Source organism: Nuphar pumila, chromosome 8, assembly GCF_984573655.1.
Source record: "Nuphar pumila chromosome 8, dmNupPumi1.hap1.1, whole genome shotgun sequence".
Lineage (NCBI taxonomy): Eukaryota > Viridiplantae > Streptophyta > Magnoliopsida > Nymphaeales > Nymphaeaceae > Nuphar > Nuphar pumila.
Genome location: NC_143256.1, coordinates 53,245,206 through 53,271,558, shown reverse-complemented (window position 1 = coordinate 53,271,558; position 26,353 = coordinate 53,245,206).

The following is a 26,353-nucleotide window of genomic DNA, read 5'->3' as shown; positions in this document are numbered from 1 at the left end:
GCTCAGGTTTGGCCCTTAACCTGATTGGGGAATGGAATATCTCATCGAAATGAGACTCAGGTTTGTACCCTTAACCTGATCGGACGGAAGATGAAATACCTCTTTGATTGAGGCTCAGGTTTGTACCCTTATCCTGATCGGGCAGAAAATGAAATACCTCATCAAACGAGGCTCAGGTTTGTACCCTTATCCTGATCGGGCAGAAAATGGAATGGAATCCTCGAAAGAAGAGACCATGATGGAACCTTCGGATTTTGCACAATAAATCCGATAGGGTTTTCGCAAAAGGAAGGAAAATGGGGTCCCTAAAGCTTGAAAAGGGATTGATCTTGGGCGTCTCATTGCTGAGACTAAATAGCTTTTGAAATTGCCTTTTGCGGGAAAATGATTGGTGGTTCGACCTCAAACCGAAATGGGACAGTCTATGGTGGGACAGTGGGGACACAGGGAAGTGTGCTAATCTGAGAGCTTACGCTCTCAAAGAAGGGAAGGAATCAAGTCCTTAAGACGGATTTGAAATTGGTGTCAGGATGTATCAAAGACGGACATCAAGCTCTCACTTCACGTCAGGATAGTTAGAAAATATTGTAAAAATGTTGGAAATTTTGGAAATTTTGCTGTTGATTCAAAATTTTTGAAAATGCTGCACGTGGTTGCAAAGATATTCTTTTTTTTTTTTCTACCCAAAGCATTACCTCCAAACAAGGTTCACTTTTGTAGAATCAAGATTGGAAACCCAAATTATTTGCAATTGCTCTTCTTCAAGGAAGCTATCAATTTCCTTGATATGAGCAGGAAAGAGAATTTGATATTGTAAAAGCAGTTGATGAAAGAATATTGATAGTAGAATTTCACAAATTTAAAGAAGATTCTTGATAGATCTGGCAGTTTGATATCCTGAGAGCTTCTCTCCTGATAATCTTTCTGCACTCTTTCGGCTCTCTGTTGTCTTGGCTATATTCTCCTTCATTTTGGAGATGTTCTGATTTTTTTCTCTCTTTCTTCTTCCTCCCTTTCTCTCTTTTGGAAGGGTACGTCACAAACTCCTTCAACTTGGAGATGTTTCGATCCTTCTTGGACGATGTTGTTTGGAGATCTTTGGATGATAGCTGAAATTAAATATCTTTTAGGGATTGTTGAGAGGTTCATCGCATCTGCCTTCATCTCGACAGTGCTTTGGACTTTCCCAGGAAGGATCCGTCACAAGCTCCGTCATCTTGGAGATGTTTCGAATCTTCTTTGGCCCCGAGGGTCTACTCGCCTAATTCGCCTTCATCTTGACGACAAGTGAGAGATCCCTTTTGCGGATATTTAATTGCAGCTTAGGTGATTTTGAGGGGACAAGGCTTGGGTGAATGCTCTCTTTTCTAACACTCAGGATATTTTCACTGCCTCGTCTTTACAAGAATAGTCTTTAAAGATGTGCCATTGACTGCGATCAATATCAATCATCCATGGCTTTGCAATAACGTTGAATCTTCTTTTCTGGCCATATCGAGGATTCATCCTTCATCCTTTTGGTTGGCCAATAGAAAGAATTTGAAGTTTGAATCTCTTTTTGCAAAAGCTTTGCTCTTTTGGAAGTAATGCTAAAGGCAAACCGAAATAAAGATTTGTGCCGTGAAGATTCTGAAATCAACAAATAATTGATTTGACAAATTGACAAAATATTCTTGAAATCCTTGGTGAAAGTGAGTATTTGAAATCCGGCCCAACACTTTCGTGACAAAAATTCTCCTCTCTTTTTTCCCAAAAAGAGAGACTTAGGCTTAGCCCTTACCTGAATGGGAAATGGGAAATACTCCTCTCTTCCCTGAAGAGGAGGTGTTTGCAAAACGAACTTTCGAAGAGAAATTGAGCCTTCGTCAAAGCTCCCTAATATTAGGCTTCTCTTATGGAAAGGGGGCCGATAATAGTGAGGTCTAAAAATTGGGTCATGAAAGGAACGAGTCCATCACACTCTCCCTGCCAAGAGGGTCCTTCATGACGAAAATGGCCTAGTATGAAATTGGGGGGTCACAAGAAAAGCGAGTCTCCGTCGAGTCTCTCCCTTAAAAATAGAGAGTCTAATCTAATATAAAATGCTAAATAAATAGAAAACAACCATGGAAAATTCTGATATTTAACAGAGATACGCAAGACACCTACAGGGACAACTTTTATGTTCATGACTTTGGCATTTGATTAACAGAAACACAGATAAAAATATAGTTTTTCACGCCTAAAATAACAGAACAGACAAATGTGACCAAACAGGTGACTGACAAGAAAAATCCGAAACAGGTATCACCACTGTTTATAAAATCACAAGCTTTCATATTCACACAGAAAACATCCTGGACATAACTTTTACTTTTTAAAGATTTGGATTTGGATCAATACCCAAAGAGAACCCATCAACCTAAATCGATCCAAAGTCTCAGAGGCCCAAATCAGGCTCTGACACGTGTCCCGCAGTCTTGGATTTTTGTCAGACATAAAAAAAATCAGACAAATCTGTTAAAATCAGGTTAAAAACTAGACATCCTTTCGAGTTCAGAACATCTTTCGGATAGAAAATCGGATCTCCCATGAGGGAGATCTTGATTTTACAAGTCGGAAGTAAAAATTTAAAATGCATCCCGGGTGGTAAAACCCGACTCACCTTTTTGAACGTTTACCACAGTAAACGAATTCAAATGCTTCCGAATTTTTGGCACATTTCTAGGGACACCTAATGGCGCATTCCATGATTTGTTTGGATTTGTTAACAAAAATTACACACATGAAATGACGTGTGGACTGACTGACAAAAACAGAGAACTACTGAAACTGAGCAGAATTGAAATAAATGCTAAATTAATCCTAATTAATTCATGAAACATTCTAAATTAATGAAATAAAATGCAAATTAAATCTAGCTAAATGCATGAATGCTAAAAATCATCAAGGAATCATAATCATGTATTTTTATATATGTCGTTTTATGAGAATAGCTCAATCCATCTCTCGGATGAGCTCTTTCTTCAAACGACTCCCGAATCAAATTATGAAATCAAATCAAGAGGAAAAGAGGTGCACCTTGCTTCGTTACGCAGCTTTGAAACTCTTGAAAGGGACTGCTACGAAGAGCTTTGTTCGTCCTTCGCTCCGGGCTTCGGATGATTCACCAAAATTGACGTACTGCACCTTCTTCACTGAGCCAAAGAAGGGGGCGTGAATTCTAAGGTTCAAAATCAGATTCTGAAGCAAGTCTAGGTCGAATTTCCAAGTCCCAAAAAGAGCTCCTCAAGCTGGGCATGGAGCCTTATTTTTATAGACTTTTTCTATAAAATTTGAATTTCAAACAGGCTCAATCTGAGCCGTCCATGTGGCGCCTTCTCAGGGGTGCTATTTTGATTTTTTTGAGAAAATAAAATGGGAAATTTTGTGGATGAGACACCTCAACAGAATTTGAAAATTTTCAAAATTGGGTTAGCTTGATTTTCTCTGCAGGAAGCTCCGAGATTGCGCCACCTCAGGGGGTGCTACCTGGGGTTTGAAATTCAAAATTTGGCTTTTGTAGGGAGCCCTCAGGTGGCACCACCTCATGGGGCTATTTTTATTAAAAAAATAAAATAAATAAAAGGGATGAAGCCAAGTGGGGCTCTAGATTGGCGCCACCTCAAATGGTGTTTTGAGGTGTAAAGCTGGAGACAATAGGAGCATGCCATGTGGCACCACCTCTGGAGGCTCTTGACATGTGTCAGAAGGACAGGAGTGGAGGAAGCAGACTGTGCCACCTCCGAGGAATTCAAATTATACTTTTCTGCAGGAAAGGAGAGGCTGACATGTGGCGCCCCCCTCCAAGTTTCTCCACACTGCCATGTGGCAGGAGAACAGGAATGGAGGAAGCAGAATGCGCCACCTCATAGGGGGTTTTTTCCACTTTTTCTGATGCAGGGAGGTCTGGACATGTGGCAGACAAGTGTCAGCTGTCTAGAGAAGCCTTCTCTCAAATGGTGCCACCTCAGAGGAGAATTTGAATTTCAAATGGAGGTTGGCCCTGGAGGAATGGAGGAGAGACATGTGGCAGTTCCTCAGAGTGGCTCCTACAATGCCATGTGGCAGAAGGGAAAAGCAAGGGGAATGTGGCGCCCTCATATTCAAAGTAGAAAAAGGTAGAACTCCAGGATTTTCGCCACCTAGCTCTTGTCTGAAAATTTTTGAATGGTTGCTTTTCTGAAGGAAGCCAAGAGTGACAGGTGTCCTCTACTTTTTCTGAAGGAAGCTGGACATGACATGTGTCATCTACTTTTCTGAGAAAAGTAGGGGAAAGACATGTGTCATCCTGCTTTTTCTGAAAGAAGCAGAGATTGACACGTGGCAGAGGGAAGAGAAGGAGGCCCAAGCCATGTGGTGCCATCTCAGACAAAATGGAAAAGGTGAAGTTCAGGATTTGCGCCACCGCTGGAAAGATTTGAATATTTGAATTCCAGTTTTTCTGAAGAGAGCAGGAAATGACACATGGCATCTACTTTTTCTGAGAAGAGCAGAGAGTGACACATGGCATCTACTTTTTCTGAGAAGAGCAGAGAGTGACACATGGCATTTGATTTTTCTGAGAAGATGAGAGATTGACATGTGTCCTCTGTAAGAGACACACTTCAAATGGCGCCACCTCAGAGGAGACAAGCCTACCTTTTTCTGGAGGAAGCTAGGAGTGACACGTGTCCTCTGCAGGAGACACACTTCAAATGGCGCCACCTCAGAGGAGACAAGTTTTGCTTTTTCTTGCCAGGACAACACATGGCGCATGGTGAAGATGGTGTCTAATGACATGTGGCGGCTTCTTAAAGTAGCCCCACACTGACACTTGACAGATAAATGGGAGGAGAGAGAAAAGACAAGTGGCACCAATCCAGGGGACAAGGCTCCTATATTTTTGGGTTTTTTAAAATTCAGGTTTTTCAAAAGAAAAGCCTATGTGACACCACCTCAGTGTGGGTCCCACATTGCTTCTTTATTGAAATAAGGATAAAACAACAACTTCTTTTTGGAATTTTCATAAAATATGGACTAATTGGTAAAACAGAAGTTTTTGGAAAGAGTTGGCCCCTGTAAGGCGATTTTGTAAAAGAAAGATAGTTGAAATAGCTGACAAAAGGGAAAAATCTAAGGTGAAGTGATTGAAATCCATATTGAAAACTATCCAGATCATTTTCTTGAGGAAATATTTTGAAATTCAGAGCCCTGGGGTAAAATGGGAAGAATTGATAATTTTGAAGACCCAGGGTTTTGGAATCGACTTTGAAAATAGTTGAAATTCTAATCTGGATTGAAAATTTTGAAATCAAGAGTTCTGGACCTCGAAATGACATGTTGTGCAGTGCAGTGATATGAAATGCTAATGCAATGATATGCAATGTCATGTCTTATGCAATAGAATCTTGAACCAAGACTTGGAGATGCCTGTCTCCTGTCAGGAATAAAATTTTGAACGTCTGAGCTAAAAATAGAGAAATTTTTAGAGTTGCAGAAAAAATTTAGACTTCTGTAAGGTCCGGGCTCAGAAAATGACCATTTTGCCCTCCAGCGATTTCAAAGGCTGAATGATGATTCTTGGTGGAAATGTCGGGGAGGTGAATGAAAATTTGGGGTGTTTACAGATGCCCCTCTTTGCCACTAAGCCGGCTCATGGCCGAGCTTAGTGGCAAAGAAAAACACACCAAATTTGGGCTATATATAAAAAAATGCCCCAGTTAGAAGGATCTGACTGGGTGTGAAGAAATTAGCCCGAGGAAAATGGTAGATATGAAGCGAAGAATGAAGAGAAAAGACTCACTCTTTGGGAGTGAAATTCAGGTTTATGCCCTTAACCTGGATGGGACAGAAATACCTCGTATGGAACGAAGCTCAGGTTTGGCCCTTAACCTGATTGGGGAATGGAATATCTCATCGAAATGAGACTCAGGTTTGTACCCTTAACCTGATCGAGCGGAAGATGAAATACCTCTTTGATTGAGGCTCAGGTTTGTACCCTTATCCTGATCAGGCAGAAAATGAAATACCTCATCAAACGAGGCTCAGGTTTGTACCCTTATCCTGATCGGGCAGAAAATGGAATGAAATCCTCGAAAGAAGAGACGATGATGGAACCTTCGGATTTTGCACAATAAATCCGATAGGGTTTTCGCAAAAGGAAGGAAAATGGAGTCCCTAAAGCTTGAAAAGGGATTGATCTTGGGCGTCTCATTGCTGAGACTAAATAGCTTTTGAAATTGCCTTTTGCGGGAAAATGATTGGTGGTTCGACCTCAAACCGAAATGGGAATGTCTATGGTGGGACAGTGGGGACACAGGGAAGTGTGCTAATCTGAGAGCTTACGCTCTCAAAGAAGGGAAGGAATCAAGTCCTTAAGAGGGATTTGAAATTGGTGTCAGGATGTATCAAAGACGGACATCAAGCTCTCACTTCACGTCACGATAGTTAGAAAATATTGTCAAAATGTTGGAAATTTTGGAAATTTTGCTATTGATTCAAAATTTTTGAAAATGCTGCACGTGGTTGCAAAGATATTCTTTTTTTTTTCTACCCAAAGCATTACCTCCAAACAAGGTTCACTTTTGTAGAATCAAGATTGGAAACCCAAATTATTTGCAATTGCCCTTCTTCAAGGAAGCTATCAATTTCCTTGATATGAGCAGGAAAGAGAATTTGATATTGTGAAAGCAGTTGATGAAAGAATATTGATAGTAGAATTTCACAAATTTAAAGAAGATTCTTGATAGATCTGGCAGTTTGATATCCTGAGAGCTTCTCTCCTGATAATCTTTCTGCACTCTTTCGGCTCTCTAGTGTCTTGGCTATATTCTCCTTCATTTTGGAGATGTTCTGATTTTTTTCTCTCTTTCTTCTTCCTCCCTTTCTCTCTTTTGGAAGGGTACGTCACAAACTCCTTCAACTTGGAGATGTTTCGATCCTTCTTGGACGATGTTGTTTGGAGATCTTTGGATGATAGCTGAAATTAAATATCTTTTAGGGATTGTCGAGAGGTTCATCGCATCTGCCTTCATCTCGACAGTGCTTTGGACTTTCCCTGGAAGGATCCGTCACAAGCTCCGTCATCTTGGAGATGTTTCGAATCTTCTTTGGCCCCGAGGGTCTACTCGCCTAATTTGCCTTCATCTTGACGACAGGTGAAAGATCCCTTTTGCGGATATTTAATTGCAGCTTAGGTGATTTTGAGGGGACAAGGCTTGGGTGAATGCTCTCTTTTCTAACACTCAGGATATTTCCACTGCCTCTTCTTTACAAGAATAGTCTTTAAAGATGTGCCATTGACTGCGATCAATATCAATCATCCATGGCTTTGTAATAACGATGAATCTTCTTTTCTGGCCATATCGAGGATTCATCCTTCATCCTTTTGGTTGGCCAATAGAAAGAATTTGAAGTTTGAATCTCTTTTTGCAAAAGCTTTGCTCTTTTGGAAGTAATGCTAAAGGCAAACCGAAATAAATATTTGTGCCGTGAAGATTCTGAAATCAACTAATAATTGATTTGACAAATTGACAAAATTTTCTTGAAATCCTTGGTGAAAGTGAGTATTTGAAATCCGGCGCAACACGTCCGTGACGAAAATTCTCCTCTCTTTTTCCCCAAAAAGAGAGACTTAGGCTTAGCCCTTACCTGAATGGGAAATGGGAAATACTCCTCTCTTCCCTGAAGAGGAGGTGTTTGCAAAACGAACTTTCGAAGAGAAATTGAGCCTTCGTCAAAGCTCCCTAATATTAGGCTTCTCTTATGGAAAGGGGGCCGATAATAGTGAGGTCTGAAAATTGGGTCATGAAAGGAACGAGTCCATCAGACTCTCCCTGCCAAGAGGGTCCTTCATGACGAAAATGGCCTAGTATGAAATTGGGGGGTCACAAGAAAAGCGAGTCTTTGTCGAGCCTCTCCCTTAAAAAGGGTTCCTCGTGTAAAATTGGAAATTGTTTTGCAAACGGTTCACAAAGACGCGAGTCCCTTCAAACTCTCCCTGAAAAGGGGCTAAGTGAACGAATTGGATAGCATGCGAAAAGAACGAGCTCCCTCAAACTCTCCCTAAAAGGGTCTCTCGCAAGAGAAAATGATTTGAAATTGGATATTGAGATTGATTGACCCAAAGGTCGAAATTGGAAATTGGAAAATTGGTTACTAGAAATTGAATGACTCGAAGATCGAAATTGGATGACCTGACGGTCGAAATTGAGAATTGGTTGACCAAAAGGTCGAAATTGTGTGACTCGAAGGTCGAAATTGAGAATTGGTTGACCAAAAGGTCGAAATTGTGAATTGAGCGACCCGAAGGTCGAAATTTGGAATTGAGTGACCCGAAGGTCGAAATTTGGAAATTGAGTGACCCGAAGGTCAAAGATTGGAAAATGATTGACCCGAAGGTCGAAAATTGGAAATTGGTTGACCCGAAGGTCGAAAATTTGGCAATTGATTGATCTGAGGGTCGAAAATTGAAAATTGATTGACCCGGAGGTCGAAAATTGGAAATTGATTGACCCGAAGGTTGAAAATTAGAAATTGGTAATTGAAATTGAGAATTGGAAATTGGGTGACCCCAGAGGTCGGAATTGGAGAATTGCCTGGTTTGAACATTTAAATTGAAATTTGGAGGGAAAAATATCAAATTTGAGTAATTGACAGACCCTGATGATCGAAATGACTTGGATCAACAAGGAGAATAATGAGCTTGAGTCAGGGCCCGAATAAATACAGAGATCACGAGTCGGAACCCGGATCAACAGAAGAAAATGAAGAGCTCGAGTCAGGGATCGAGTAAGGTAATTAGATCACGAGTCGGAACTCGGATCAACAGAGAAAAATAAAGAGCTCGAGTCAGGGCTCGAGTAAGGTAATGAGATCACGAGTCGGAACTCGGATCAACAAAGGAAAATGAAGAGCTCGAGTCAGGGCTCGAGTAAGGTAATGAGATCACGAGTCGGAACTCGGATCAACAAAGGAAAATGAAGAGCTCGAATAGGAGCTTGAATGAATAAAGAGATCTCGAGTCGGAACCCGGATCAACAAATGAAAAAATGAAGAGCTCGAGTTAGAGCTCGAATGAATAAAGAGATCTCGAGTCGGAACCCGGATCAACAAAGGGAAATAAAGAGCTCGAATCTGAGCTCAAATAGATAAAGAGATCTCGAGTCGGAACCCGGATCAACAAAGGAAAAAATGATTTGAATAAAAACCCGAGTCAGAACTCGGTTTTCCGAAAAGTTGGGATTTTGAAAATGTACCAGTTTGAACTCTGGATTTTAAAATAATACCAGTTCGAGCATTGGGTTTTGGTTCAGTATTGGTGATTCCCTTTCAATTTTGAATCATTAGGAATTGTGATGGGAATGTTTGTTGAAATCCCAATACTGACCGGATTGTTGTCAATGCAGTTGAATGCAAATGAATATGAATTGATGCACATGAATGCACAAGTGCGTGAAATGAGGAATTTGTTTATCCTGCCTGTATACAGAACAAAATTTAAAAATGCCCCAGTGTATACTGGGAAAAGAAAGTTTGATCATTATTTGAAGAATATAGGAAGGATTACAAGAGGAGAATAAATGTTTCAAGTATAAAACTTTTTCAAGTGTCGAGCATTAATGGGATCCGGCAATTCTACCCCATCGGCATTGATGAGCCGATATGAGTTGCGGGGTAATGCTTCTTTGATAACATAGGGACCTTCCCAATTTGGCGACCATTTGCCGCTTGGACGATGCTTGAGATAAGCTGTGGATCGAAGTACTAAATCATTGACTTTGAATCTTCTTTCGATGATAGACTTCGCATATTGCCTGGCTACTCTCTGGCGATAGGATTGAGCATGCTCTACTGCTTTTAGCCTTTTCTCGTTGAGTAAGTCTAGCTGCACTAGTCGCTGCTGCTGGTATTGATCAAGAGGTAATTCTAGAAGCGATGCGAACTTCAAAGCATGCTTCTGAACATGTAGCGGCAATACTACTTCTGTTCCATAGACCAATTCTGATGGAGTAGCATTCGTTGGAGTGCGAATGGTGGTCCGGTAGGCCCATAATGCATCATGGATCTTCTCATGCCAGTCAGGGCCTGTTTCTACAGTTCGCTCCAAGATACAAATTAAAATTTTGTTGGTGGCCTCTGCCTGACCATTCCCTTGGGGATAGTAGGGAGCGGAAAAATGATGACAGATCTTGAACTTTGAGCAGAATGTCTTCATCTTTTCATTCTTGAAATGACTGCCATTGTCTGACACGATGTCATGCGGGATGCCGAAACGGCAAAGGATGTTCTTGTGAATGAAAGAGACCACGTGTCGGCCTTCTACTGTGCGAAGAGTGATAGCTTCTACCCACTTGGTGAAATATTCTGTTGCGGCAAGGAAGTATTTGTGGTCATTTGAAGCTGAAGGAGTGATGGGACCTACGACATCAAAGGCCCACATAGAGAATGGCCATGGAGAAACAACGGATTGTAAATAAGTTGCCAGAGCATGAATAGAAGGTGCGTGTATTTGGCATTGCACACACTTCTTCACATAATGATAACAGTCTTGTTGCATGGTCTTCCAGTAGTAACCTGCTCTGATGATCTGTTTGACAAGGGTTTGGTAGCCGACGTGGCCACCACAAATGCCTTCGTGTGCTTCTCGCATGACTTCTTTGGCTTCTTCTTCATCTAAACATCTGGAATATTCTGAACTGAATCCACGACGATAGAGGACATTGGCCAAAATGAAGTATCGAGTAGACATACGCTGGATTGCCCGTTGCTCTCTCTTTGAGATTTCTGGAGGGAATTCACCAGTTTCTATGAAAGTCTTGATGTTGTAATACCAAGGCTTCTTCCTTTGTTCAGCCTGGTTTACTTGTTCCGCTGGAAGGAAAGCAGGTTGGTCAAGTTTGCCAATTTCAAAGGAGCGACATGATTCTCCATTTCTGAATGCCATAATGGAGCCTAAACTGGCTAGGCTATCCGCCACTTGATTAAAATCTCTCTTGATATGGAAGAGCTGAAATTCTTCAAACTTGCTGACAAGAGCTGAAACAATTTTCTGATAGGGGAATAGCTTCTGATCTTTGACTTGCCATTCAGCTCGAACCTGATTGACAACAAGTAATGAGTCGTCGTAGGCATGTACTCTCTTAACCTTGAAATCTAATAGAATTTTTAGACCTTGAATCAGGGCTTCATATTCAGCCATGTTATGGGTGCATTGAAAGTTTAACTTGAGAGAAAATGGAATCATCTCCTTCTCAAGAGTGATTAATAAGATCCCAATGCCTATTCCGGCCATATTCTTGGAACCATCGAAAAACAAATTCCAGACTGGATATTGCTGGATATTGTAAATTTGCTCATCTGGGAAATCATCTTCGGCTTTCACCTCTTCCGCTAAACGAAAATCCGGTAATTGGTCTGCAATTGCTTGGCCTTTGATTGATTGTTGCGAGACATATTCTAAGTCGTACTGCATCAGTAAGACTTGCCATTTTGTGACCCGTCCGCTGAGGAAAGGTTGCTCCAAGATGTATTTGAGAGGATTGAGCTTGGACAAAATTTTGACTTCAGATGCCAGCAGGTAGTGTCTTAACTTCTGACACAACCATACCAGTGCTAGGCAGGTCTTCTCTATTTGAGAGTATCTCTTTTCATAATCTATGAAAGTCTTACTCACGTAATAAATGGCATGCTCTATCAAGCTGCCTTCTTTGTATTGCGCCAAGAATCCGCCGCATGCGACTTGATTGACTGAGATATATAATAAAAGAGGTTTTCCCAATTCTGGCGGTTTCAGGATTGGAGGATTGAGAAGATACTTCTTGATTCGATCGAATGATTGCTGACACTCTGGTCCCCATTCGAACTTCACTCCTTTTCTGAGCAGGTGGTTGAAAGGTTCGCATCTCATTGCCAAGTTGGAAATAAATCGCCGGATTGATTCCATACGTCCTTGAAGGCTACGCAATTCTTTGAGATTTGTTGGGGGTGGCATATCAATGATAGCCTTTGCTTTGGCTGGGTCAATTTCAATTCCCTTTTTGCTGACCAGAAAACCCAACAGTTTGCCTGATTCGACTCCAAAGACACACTTTTGCAGGTTAAGCCTTAACTTATAAAGGATGAGTCGCTTAAAGACTTGATCAAGGGCTTCAAGGTGATCTTCTCCCTCTTTAGATTTCACGAGGATATCGTCAACATACGCATCCATGATTTTGCGCATCTGATCGTGAAAGATAACGGCCATTGCCCGTTGATACGTTACTCCGGCATTCTTGAGCCCAAAAGGCATAACTGTATAGCGAAAAGTGCCCCAAGGCGTGGTGAAGGAAGTTTTTGATTGGTCGCGAGCGGCCAACTTAATCTGATTGTAGCCGGAATATCCATCTATGAAAGAGAACATAGCATGTCCTGCCGTGCTATCGACTAGAAGATCGATGCTTGGAAGTAGATAATCATCCTTCGGGGTTGCCTTATTGAGGTCTCGGAAGTCTATGCAGATCCTTACTTTGCCACTTTTCTTTGGGACAACGACGATATTGGCTAACCAATCTGGGTAGTCAATAGCTCGGATAAATCCTGCTTTGAGCAGATCTTCAAGTCCTTCCTTGACTTGTTGTTCTATCCTTGGATCCATTTTTCTCAGCTTCTGCTTAACTGGCTTAGCATCTGGCTTCAAGAAAAGATGGTGTTCGACTAATTTTGGGTCTAAGCCCGGCATATCTTCATATGTCCACGCGAATACTTCTTGATGTTACTTGAGAAAATTAGTGAGCCTTTCCTTTTCTTCCGGACTCAGACTGGTTCCGATCTGGAGAATTTTGGGATCTTCCTCTGAACCGATATTGACATCTTCAGTAGGATCTTGTACTAGAGGAGATGGTTCGTCCTGCTTCTGAACTGCGGTGAACTCTGGTAACTCTTGAAGAGACTGATCATATTCTACACAATCATCTGATCGCTTTGCAATCTTGCCATCTTTGGTGCTCGCCTTGACTCTGTGAATTGCTGCCGACTTCTGAAAAGCCTTGGGATTGAGAACGAGCTTCTTGATTGTCCGAGAAGTCATTCTGAAAATTTGGATAAGAGATTTGGTTCAGATAAATCGGCTTATAGCGAGACAAGCAATCATTTGAAGAGAACCATGCATAAAATGGCATTGAATTATAAAATGAAGAGATAAACAGAAAGGGAATAAATGGCATCCAGATAGACAAAGAAACTTAGAATTTTATTGATTGAATTGATCAATGACATTTGATAAAATGAGACATTTATTTTGGAAAGAATGGAAAGAAATAACAAATGGTCTTTAGTGTGCCCCTTTGACAAAAACAGTCTTCCTTGATGAGCTTCCTCCGGAGAACCCCAATCCTGCCCTGTGGGGACGATGCTTCTGGATCACTGGCTCGATGTGACCATCTTCATTCTTGCCGAGTCCTTTGAAGGGTTGATAACCATGTTTTAGAAGCAACTCAAATCCCTTTCTTGACTTCATGAATTGTGGAAACAATGGGTGATCCTTAATGGTACTGTAGTTGATCCGGCCTCCAACCTTGAAGAATTTAGGACTTCTCCATCGGGTCGTGGCTACCGTGTGCAGAGATAGTTCTGATGATGCCCGGAGTATTTCTTGATTCTCTTCGAGATTGATCTCTTCACTTTTCCTGATGCTGGGAATATCCGCATTGAATGAGGGCCGAGGAATCATTGGCTGCGGGAGCCTTTCTTCTGGGTCTTCTCCCAGTATTGTGGTAATCATTCCACCTTTTGACCATTTTACACATTAATGCAGGGTGGAAGGCACTGCATTTGCATTATGAATTCACGTCCTTCCGAGCAGCAAGTTGTAGGTGGGTGGCACATTAACCACGTGGAAAAGTACTGAATGCACCGAATAGTTGATGAACACTTCCAGAAATATCTTTCCTTTTGCCGTTTGACCATGGTTGTCAAACCCGTAGATAGTGATGGGATCTGGAATATATTCTTCATCCTTGATCCCTAATGCTTTTGCGGTCATCTCTGGACAAATATTGAGGCTACTGCCTCCATCGACCAGCACATGTGGTACTGTCATTCCTCTGACTCGAACGACAATGTACAAAGCATTATTATGAAAGGAATGAGGCTTTGGAAGGTCCTCATCCGAGAAGGTAATTGGTGCGTTGGTCATGGCCGAATTCACTATCTGTGCCATGTCTTCCGGAGTGGTACTGGGCTTAACTTTGATTTTCCTCAGTAAATCTTCCAGTGCTCGCTGGTGCTTGCTAGAATTTTTGGCCAAATCAAAGATGGAGACATTGGATAGAGCGGTCAGAGGCTTCTGACTTGAATTTTCCGGCCTGGGTTTGATGATTTGCTTGAAGAAGTCAGGAGTTCCCTTTGACTTGGGGGCTGACTTTATAGGTGCTTCTGAAACTTTCATCTTGCTGAATGCTGAAATTAGGTTCAGCTTCTTAGAAGCTGGAGCTGCCTGTCGTAGCACTGACACCTGATGCTGAACCTGGAGATCTTGTGCAAAACACGGCTTGATGTGCTCATGCGGTAAGAATGGCTGTGCCGACACTACTGCTGTGGTGTGTGGTGGAAAGGGTTGATTGAGAATATCCATTTTTTCTTCTTCTTCTCCTTCCACTAAAAGATTTTTTTCAATGAGATCTTGTATAATGTTTTTGAGAACAAAGCAGTTCTCAGTGTTGTGTCCCACCGTCCTGTGGAACTTGCAAAACTGATCTTTCCACTTCCCCATGGGCATAGGGGGATCGGCCAATCTAGGCAACTTGACCATCTCTTTTGACAGCATATACTCGAGCACATCTTCGAGTGATTGGTCTAGAGGAGTAAACTTTCTATCGTAACTATATCCTTCATGTTTAGTCTTCTCACGCAGTTTCGGCCCTTGGTTATGCTGAGGAGGCTTGCTATACTGAGGAGCAGGTTTTGCTTTATGATCCTTGTTGTTTGAACTGCCTGAGCTGTAGAATTAATCTCTTTTCTGCCCTTTGTGCTGATTTCAACCTTTGTTGTTGTTGTTGGCAGAGTAAGTGAAGTGAGCTTTTTTCTTCTGCTCACCTTGGGAGTTGTTCTTGGAGAATGTGAAGCCTTCATAGACTCCATTTTTCACACTCAGTTCGAGCCATTTGGCTCTTTCAGTCAATTCGAGGAAGGTACGTGATAGTGCTGTGGAGATCAATCCTCTTAACGGCTGCGAAAAGTTGTTGAGGATTAAGGACAGGGCGTGCCTTTCCGAGATAGGATCTCTCATTTTGTTGCAGGCCGATCTCCATCTGTGGATAAAGTCCCGTGCCTTTTCATTCTCATTCTGCCTGAGATTACAGAGATGACTCAATGTAGGCAACGCTTCTGTGTTGAACAAGAAGCGTTCAATAAATAGATTTTCGACTTTATCGAACTCCTTGAGCTCGATGGGGTTGATATGCTCAGCATACCACTTAGCTGCAACTCCTTCCAAGCTGCGGGGAAAACATAAGAACAATGCTCTGTTGTCCCTTTTGAACCGAGAGCATTCTGCAAAGAAAGTGGCGAGATGCGCTTTTGGGTCGCCAGAACCGTCGAACTTGATAAATTTTCGGGGAAGATTCTCCAGATCATCATCCCCTTCTAGGCCGTCATAGAAGTCCTCACTGGTGAAGACTTTCTTGCCCTTGTCGCGGGCTTGTAGATCCTTGACAACTCGGGCCATTTCCTTGAACTGTGCTTGCAAGGGCTCTTCTGCATCTCGGCTTTTTGATCTGCGGCTTTTACTTTGGCCACATTTCTGAAATGCTGGAGGCACTTCATATTCTTCATCCGTATCTTCAATGGAGTCTGATTCATCTGAGATTTCCTCTGACTGGATTTGCCTTTTGGAAGCCTTCTTACCCCTATGACCATGGAACTTTTCTCTGAATGGATTCCTTTCTGAGCTGGTCCCGGGCTGCTCATTCATCATTTTGTTCATCATTTTTCGAAACATGACATACATTTGAGGGTCTATGCCATCATCTTCTTGTTGCTGCTCTTGACTCCTCTCGGATCGGGGGGAACCCATCTCTTCTTCCAAAGCTGACGAGTACTGCGGTGCTGTTGTCTTTTTGCCTGATCTTGTTTGCACCATCAAATGTTGTAAAAGCTCTCCGCAGGGCAAAAACCTGATTAGATTTTGTAGGAATTGATTTTTGGAAGAAATATTTGTTGAAAATATGGTAGACAATTTGAAAAAGATGTCCCATTACTAGGGACTGAGTCGCCGCGAGAATCACGACAATTGTGTTGTCATTCTTTTTGCAAAAGAAAATGAACAACGAAAATATGCCTTGTTACCTAGGCGAGGTCGTCAAACCACAAATAGAAAGAGAGAAAATAGAAATGAGGAAAATATGATTTTATTGATCTTGACAGAGAGGTGGAGGACAGACAATTTGCCACCATTCATGATAGTCGACAGACACTCTAGAACCAAGAAAGATTTTAAGAGAAACAAAGGAATCCCAGCCGTAGCAGGCGGAATGATATGCCCCGGACCATTGTGCGGAGGTGAGATCGAACTCTGCCATGGCTCCTGATAACAGTCAGGCTTCGACATACTGCTGCCTCTGGGAGAATTGTCGAACACATCTCTCTGGTTGGTAGTAAGTGCAGAAGAATGGTCCCAATAACTTGAACCGCTTGCCATAAGCGTACGTATATCTGGGAGGGGACAATTGCCGATCAAAATAGTCTCAAACAATGTCATCTTCTTGAATGTTGTTGATCATGGATCGGTACTGCGACACTGGGAGAAGTTCTTGGCCATTGTATCTGAAAGAGCTTGCTCGAGCTGGAACATGCTGGAAGAACCAGGACTGAAGTGCGTAGATGCAACCTTCAACTAAAATGGATTCTCCAAGTGAAAATCGAGTCAGGCCTCGATATAGGAAAGCTAACGCTGCCATGGCTATGGAAAGACGGTTGGTCTGCCGACTTCCCCATCTTCTCATAAGCTGGATTATTCTGATGTCCATAGAGTTTTGTCCGTCTGGAAAGATGGATAATCCTACAGTGCACAGGACCATTGCATTCTGAAACCTTTCTTTAGCTGTCCTGGATAGCGAACTGACTTCAACGAAGGTCCCGTACTGGCGGTACAACTCGACTAGGTCAACATATTCATTTCCCTCCAACTAGATCAGGGGCCAAGATCGACGGCCTGTCATACGAGCTAAGGAGTCTCGGGGGTCCAAACCCTTGACATTGATAAGGAATCGATGTTCTAATGGATCGCTTGGTTGACCAGCTGGTTCTTGTAACCCCATGATCTCTGAAAATTCATCCATTAAAACGGTCATTTCTCCCCCATGGGAACCAGAAGGTACACGTCCGAGGATTCCATCGCTCTGCCATTGCATGGATCAGGTTGCCATTGATGGTTTGCTTTCCAACTGCTGACGTCAATTCTAATCCGCACTCGCTCAAATGGTCCGGGAACATTCGGGAAAAGCTTTTTAGCCAGGAATAGTACCATCGGGGAATGAAAGTTCCGGTGCTGAGGGCTCGATGTTCAAGACGACCTTGTTGCACCTCGTAGGAGATGTGACCTTCAGGAAAGATTGGATCGACTTGACTGGATGCCATCGAACTGAAAATCGAGAAAGACTCAGAATGAGACTTTTGGGAAAATGTGGGAAAATTTTGGAAAACTATTGCAGGCAGGATAAAATGTAGCTGGAAATTCGAGATCCTGTAGAAAGGTAGAGTGGAAAATCTCCTGGAGTTTTGAAAGAAATTGGATATTTGGGAAAATCATCCAGGGTTTGAGAAAATAAAGGAAAAGGCGAGAAATATGGAAATTTGAAAAATATTTTTGGGAAAATGTAAGAAAATAGAGGTAACATACGAATAATCACATCCTGCACAAACATTTATGCACATTCAGCACTCCCTAAAAGGCTGACTCTAGATGCATCATTTTGAAAACAGCTGTAGGACCTTAATCCTAACTTTAGGTTCAGATCATCTTTGTCCAATCCAGTTATGCCGATATACCCGAATCGAAATCCGAGGTACGTGGCATATAATCTCAACCCCGGTTCTAAGGTAAGGTTTTCCAACATCCTTGAGCGCCTACCGATATACTTCGGACTGTGGCCCGCGGTACGTGGTAGGGGGTGTTAACCCAAATAGTTGGCCCAGTTGTGAGGCTCTGTCCCGAACTAGGGTTCTGGAAGAGAGCCCAGCAACGTGAAGACCGGGTAATGATAGGTAATGGAGATTTTTTTAAAAAATGATCACATGCAAGAAATAGAGGGCTCTAAATCCTAGAGAGATAGATTTTGAAAACTTTGAAGAAGCATACATTGTTTGCATTCAGATCCTAAATTGAGGAGAGTTGTATTTAGACCTAAGTCTATGTGAACATGAAAATTTCTCCTTAATCTGGTCCTACCAAACCATGCCTAGTCTATATGCAATCAATGTCACCTAGGTCAGAATCTAGGCTCCTAGGTTCACATGATATAAAAAGTAAAGAGCTGACATTTTGTGAACACAATTTCGATAATTGAACTAAGTCAAGCACTATTTTGACAAGACGAGGACAGGTGCCATCACGGTCGCCAAACCTGTTATCGTCGCAAAATTTTTCCCGTCTTCCTTTCCTTGCGGAAGAGAAAGAGGGAAACGCTTTCGCGATTCAAACTTGACCGGATTTTGGAAATTGTTTTGAAATACTCGCCTCCGTTTTGAAAATTGCGGGAAAATCCATGGGATGGGGCTCGACCTGTCGATACGAGGTTCGACCGTTCCTGCCGCCTTTAACAGGGGTAATCGAACCAAGGACCAAAATTGTGCTTGACTTAGTTAAATCATCGAAATTATGTTCTATCCTAAATACACAGAGAATTCAGGCATGTGCTATGAGATTTTGGAAAATGGAAGTAGGAAAAACATGATGTATGCTTGAAAAACATTTGGAGTTGAAAAACATTTCTCAGAGAAAAGGTCAATTTCTCAGGAAACTCAGATGAAAAAAGGGTTTTTGAAATCACGAGAAAACTCATAAAGATGTGGGAAAACCATGAATAGTTGAAAATCCTGGGAAAATAGAAGTGATTCTTGAGAAAAAGGTGAACATTTGAAAATGGGAACATTTCTCAGGAAAACTCTGACTTTGAGGACTTTCTTAGGAAAACGATGGAAAATTTATAGGAAAACTCATTGGAGAAGAAAACTGAAATTTAGGAAATTGAAATCCTGGGAATCTTACCCTTGAAATACTTGGAAATCGATTTTTGATTCTTGAGGAAGATTGGAAAACTCTTTTTGAAAATCTTAAGAAAATAACATTTTCCAGGGAAAATCGAGGGAAAACTTTGATTTTGGAAATCCAACTTGGAAGTTTCTTGAGAGACTGGTTTCCATGGAAAACTGTGAAAAATTAACTTGGGAAAACCGATTTTGGAAAATCCAAAAAAAGTTTCTTGAGAAATCGATTTCTTGAGAATGAAGTTTTCTTAAGAAAATCATGGGAAAACCAAGGATTTCATGATGCAAATGATATGAGTGAATGAATGCACTTTGAAAGATTTTCTAAGAAATTTGTTGGAAAATGTGTATTAAGTCAAAATAAATCCTTCACATACCCTGACTGTGGCCATGAATATGTTCAGAGTTTAATTGATTTAATGCACAATACTTTGAAAATATTAGAAATGTGATGTGCATTTTAAGATAGCCTAAGATTGTAGGCTCAATGTGACTAGTAGAAAGATGATGGATCTGGGTCTCGTCCATATTCTGACTAGGGCCGTAAATATGGATTCCACCGAGTTCATCAACTCCCTAAGAGTTGGTGCACGTGCCATTTGTGTACATCCATAGTGCTTTTGAAATAAAATGCATGAATCATAGAAACAGGATATTGCATAAATTCAAACTATATGATATGCATCCTAGTCTAAGCAGGAAATTAAATCTCTTATTCCAAATTTTACATTATTACATCACTGAATAAATGAAATGAAAGAAATTTGCAGACTTCAGCTCCTTCTTTTGAATATCCCTGCCAAACTTGAAATAAGGTGAGCTTAAATATGTGGGTTTTTCCAATAATATTATGAAATTATTGGATTTAATTGGATATAAACCCTATTCTCATACTTTCTTGATATTTGAAATGATGTAAATGCAGGAAATTTAGTAGAAAATAGTTTCAAATTCGGAATTGGGGTCAAAATGACCAAAATACCCCTAATTATAAAGTTATACCTTTAAAATCAGGGTTTTTTGAAGGAAAACTTGGTAAAATTGAGATTTCAAAATTCAAATTGAATCAAATGATGATGAAATGCATGATGAGGCATTATGACATGCTGCTAAACACCTTAGGACTGTAAAATCAGAATTTGACATTTTGCAATTTATCCAAAATAACGAATTTTGCTTGTTTTTCGCTTGGATCAGGGTCCTGCGGGCCCCTGTTTTGATGATATTATGGCTAAATCAAGCCTCAAATGAATTCCAAATCACACCGAATTCGGTATGAAGCATCTACATACTCTGATAAACAGCCTAGAATGCTAAAATGCACGAAATGATATGATTTGAATGCTAAAATTTAAAGAAAGTCCTAAAATGATGGATTTCGCCTATGGACCCGAACCAAATGCAATGCTTAATATGATAATGCAAGATTTACACCATAAAAACTTCTGATATTTTGCAGACTGCTAAAAGACCCGAAATGGAACATTTTTGGTTTTTACAGCCTTAGGATTTGAGCCATGGTGAGTTCGGTAACAGGGATTTGGTTCTGACGGAGGTAAAAATCAATCTAATCTAATATAAAATGCTAAATAAATATAAAACAGCCATGGAAATTTCTGATATTTAACAGAGATACTTAAGACACCTACAGAGATAACTTTTATGTTCGAGACTTTGGCATTTGATTAACAGAAACACAGATAAAAATATAATTTTTCACGCCTACAATAACAGAACAGACAAATGTGACCAAACAGATGACTGACAAGAAAAATCCGAAACAGGTATCACCACTGTTCTAAAAATCATAATCTTTCATATTCACACAGAGAACATCCCGGACATAAATTTTACTTTTTACAGATTTGGATTTTGATTAATACCCAAAGAGAATTCATCGACCTAAATCGATCCAAAGTCTCAGAGGCCCAAATCAGGCTCTGACACGTGTTTCGAACTCTCGGATTTTTGTCAGACATAAACAAAAATCATAAAAATCTGATAAAATCATATTAAAAATTATACATTTTACGAGTTTATGACATCTTTCGGATTGAAAATCGGATCACCCATGAGGGAGATCGCGATTTTACAACTCGGAAGTAAAAATTTAAAATACATCCCGGGTGGTAAAACCCGACTCACCTTTTTGAACATTTACCACAGTAAACGAATTCAAATGCTTCCTAATTTTTGTCACATTTCTAGGGACACATAAGGGCGCATTTCATGATTTTTTTGGATTTTTTAACAAAAATTACACGCATGAAATGACATGTAGACTGACTGACAAAAACAGAGAACTACTGAAACTGAGCAGAATTGAAATAAATGCTAAATTAATCCTAATTAATTCATGAAACATGCTAAATTAACGAAATAAAATGCAAATTAAATCTAGATAAATGAATGAATGTTAAAAATCATCAAAGAATCATAATCATGTATTTTTATATATGTCATTTTATGAGAATAGCTCAATCTATCTCTCGGATGAGCTCTTTCTTCAAACGACTCCCGAATCAAATTATGAAATCAAATTAAGAGGAAAAGAGGTTCACCTTGCTTCGTTACGCAGCTTTAAAACTCTTGAAAAGGACTGCTACCAAGGGCTTTGTTCATCCTTCGCTCCGGGCTTCGGATGATTCACCAAAATCGACCTACTGCACCTTCTTCACTGAGCCAAAGGGGGGGGCGTGAATTCTAAGGTTCAAAATCAGATTCTGAAGCAAGTCTAGGTCGAATTTCCAAGTCCCAAAAAGAGCTCCTCAAGCTGGGCGTGGAGCTTTATTTTTATAGACTTTTTCTAAAAAATTTGAATTTCAAACAGGCTCAATCTGAGCCCTCCATGTGGCGCCATCTCAGGGGTGCTATTTTGATTTTTTTGACAAAATAAAATGGGAAATTTTGTGGTTGAGACACCTCAGCAGAATTTGAAAATTTTCAAAATTGGGTTTGCTTGATTTTCTCTGCAAGTGGGGCTCTAGATTGGCGCCACCTCAAAAGGTGTTTTGAGGTGTAAAGCTGGAGACAATAGGAGCATGCCATGTGGCACCACCTATGGAGGCTCTTGACATGTGTCAGAAGGACAGGAGTGGAGGAAGCAGACTGTGCCACCTCAGAAGAATTCAAATTCTACTTTTCTGCAAGAAAGGAGAGGCTGACATGTGGCGCCCCCCTCCAAGTTGCTCCACACTGCCATGTGGCAGGAGAACAGGAATGGAGGAAGCAGAATGCGCCACCTCATAGGGGAGGGTTCTACTTTTTCTGATGCAGGGAGGTCTGGACATGTGGCAGACAAGTGTCAGCTGTCTGGAGAAGCCTTCTCTCAAATGGCGCCACCTCAGAGGAGAATTTGAATTTCAAATGGAGGTTGGCCTGGAGGAATGGAGGAGGGACATGTGGCAGTTCCTCAGAGTGGCTCCTACAATGCCATGTGGCAGAAGGGAAAAGCAAGGGACATGTGGCGCCCTCATATTCAAAGTAGAAAAAGGTAGAACTCCAGGATTTTTGCCACCTAGCTCTTGTCTAAAAATTTTTGAATGGTTGCTTTTCTGAAGGAAGCCAAGTGTGACATGAGTCCTCTACTTTTTCTGAAGGAAGCTGGACATGACATGTGTCATCTACTTTTCTGAGAAAAGTAGGGGAAAGACATGTGTCATCCTGCTTTTTCTGAAAGAAGCAGAGATTGACACGTGGCAGAGGGAAGAGAAGGAGGCCCAAGCCATGTGGCGCCATCTCAGACAAAATGGAAAATGTGAAGTTCAGGATTTGCGCCACCGCTGGAGAGATTTGAATATTTGAATTCCAATTTTTCTGAAGAGAGCAGGAAATGACACATGGCATCTACTTTTTCTAAGAATCGCAGAGAGTGACACATGGCATCTACTTTTTCTGAGAAGAGCAGAGAGTGACACATGGCATTTGATTTTTCTGAGAAGATGAGAGATTGACATGTGTCCTCTGCAAGAGACACACTTCAAATGGCGCCACCTCAGAGGAGACAAGCCTACCTTTTTCTGGAGAAAGCTAGGAGTGACACGTGTCCTCTGCAGGAGACACACTTCAAATGGCGCCACCTCAGAGGAGACAAGTTTTGCTTTTTCTGGCCAGGACAACACAAGACACTTGGCATCTCATGGATGATCTTTGGAATGACACATGGCGCAGGGTGAAGATGGTGTCTAATGACATGTGGCGGCTTCTTAAGGTAGCCCCACACTGACACTTGACAGATAAATGGGAGGAGAGAGAAAAGACAAGTGGCACCAATCCAGGGGACAAGGCTCCTATATTTTTGGGTTTTCAAAAGAAAAGCCTATGTGACACCACCTCAGTGTAGGTCCCACATTGCTTCTTTATTGAAATAAGGATAAAACAACAACTTCTTTTTGGAATTTTCATAAAATCTGGACTAATTGGTAAAACAGAAGTTTTTGGAAAGAGTTGGCCCCTGTAAGGAGATTTTGTAAAAGGAAGACAGTTGAAATAGCTGACAAAAGGGAAAAATCTAAGGTGAAGTGATTGAAATCCATATTGAAAACTATCCAGATCGTTTTCTTGAGGAAATATTTTGAAATTCAGAGCCCTGGGGGTAAAATGGGAAGAATTGATAATTTTGAAGACCCAGGGTTTTGGAATCGACTTTGAAAATAGTTGAAATTCTAATCTGGATTGAAAATTTTGAAATCAAGAGTTCTGGACCTCGAAATGACATGTTGTGCAGTGCAGTGATATGAAATGCTCATGCAATGATATGCAATGTCATGTCTTATGCAATAGAATCTTGAACCAAGACTTGGAGATGCCTGTCTTCTGTCAGGAATAAAATTTTGAACGTCTGAGCTAAAAATAGAGAAATTTTGAGAGTTGCAGATAAAATTTAGACTTCTGTAAGGTCCGGGCTCAGAAAATGACCATTTTGCCCTCCGGCGATTTCAAAGGCTGAATGATGATGCTTGGTGGAAATGTCGGGGAGCTTTTCAAAATCTAATTTCAAAACTATCTAAAATCATTCATCACTTAGGATAGAACTGCATCATATTTTTAAAATTCCCTTTTCAAAACTCCAAGCGATGTAAATATCTTCTTATCTTCAATTCTTGTAAAATCCAATTCATCTTTTCATTTTCAATTCTATTTCATTTCCAATCTCAAAGTTCAAATTTAACTTTGAGATTTCAAATTCATTTTATATTCAAAAATTCCAATCAAATTCAAAGTTCAATTTAACTTTGAAATTCTTGATTCATTTTCTAAATTCCAAAAATCAAGTTTTCAAATTCAAAGTCCAATTTGACTTTGAAATTCATTTATATATTCAGAGCTCAAAATCTCAAATCAAAATTAAAAATTCCAAGTCCAAAGTTAGATCCAAAATTCATCTCGGATTCCAAATTTCGGACCCAATTCCTATTTAAGATTTTGGATCCAGAATCCAACTTCACCTTGGATCTCAAACTTCAGATCCAAAAATCCATTTTAGGATCCAGAACCCAATCCACTTTTGGATCTCAGACTTCAGATCCAATTCCTATTTAAGATTTTGGATCCAGAATCCAATTCTACTTTGGATCTCAGGCTTCAGATCCAAAATCCATCTTAGGGTCCAGAGTCCAACTCTACATTGGATCACAGACTTCAGATCCAGTTCCATTTTAGGAACCAGAATCCAATTCCACTTTTGGATCTCAGACTTCAGATCCGAATCCATTTTAGGATCCAGAACTCAACTTCCATCCTGGATCTCAAACTTCAGATCCAAATCCATTTTAGGATCCAGAACCCAAATTCTACCTTGGATCTCAGACTTCAGATCCAAATCCATTTTAGGATCCAGAACCCAATTTTACCTTGGATCTCAGACTTCAGATCCAAAATCCATTTTAAGATCGAGAATCCATTTTAGGATCGGGAATTCAATTCCATTCCCAATTCTAGATTTCAAATCCAATTTCAGATCTTACCTGAACCTTCTAAATCCGTTTCCATTTTTTAAATACCATTTGGATTTCTCAAGTCCATCCTGATTTCAAATTTGAATTTCAATTCCACTTCAAATACTCATTTCCTTATCTTCATTCTAAGTTTAAAATTCAAAGTTCATTTCTAACTTTGAAACTCCATTTCCTTTTATTTTTAGCTTCAAATCATTCTTTTCAAATTCAAAGATTTATTTTCCCAACTTTGATTATTTTAAAAGACTTAGAACTTCTCTGATCTATTTCAAGTTCTAAATTAGATTCAATCATTCAGAAATCATCTCTTCACTCCATTATCAAGTTCATCTCAGAATACTTGGAAGTTTTCAAAACATCTTTCAAAAAGAGCATACATCTTTACATTGCACAAGCATGATTCTTTGTGCATTTAGGGTTAGAATAAATTCTTAGATAATATTTAGGCAAAGCAAAAGGCATAAATTCAATCCTTGGTTCGATTACCCCTGGTAAAGGCGCCAGGAACGGTCGAACCTCGTACCGACGAGCGAATCCCGTCTCTCCATTTTTCCCGCAAATATTTTCAAAACGGAGGCGAGTTATTTGCTAAATATTTTCAAATCAAGGTCAAGTGAAAACCCGCAAAAGAATTACTCTCTCTTTCTTACTTTCTTTTCTCTTCTCTCTTTCTTTTCTTTCTTTTATTTTCTCCCTTCAAAAAGGAGGAAATAGAGGTTGGAAAGGAAAAGAGAAGAGAGAGAAACCACTATAGAGGAAAAATTTTGCGATGATCACACTCTCCTATGGCGGAAGTCTTCTGCTATTGAAGAATAAGAGAGGTTTGCTTACTTGATTGTTGCAGGGGATGATCGAACCATTTCCTTCAGGCGATGGAGAGAAGGATTACAGAGAGAAAATCAGAGGGATGAAGACGGATGGAAAAGAGGAGATCATGAAGAATGCAATAAGGAGATGAATGACGGATCATAGAGAGGAAGGAGAAGAAACTAGGGGTGCGGGGGTGAAGACGATGCCCTAAACCCTCTCTTGCGGCCTCTCTTTATAACGAGGGGTTGTTAGATTTTTTACACTTTTGGTCCTTCTGAATTCAGAAAATTTTCAAAAACAGTGTCCAACAGTTTTTGTTAAAACGTGGATTTTAACAAAACTAA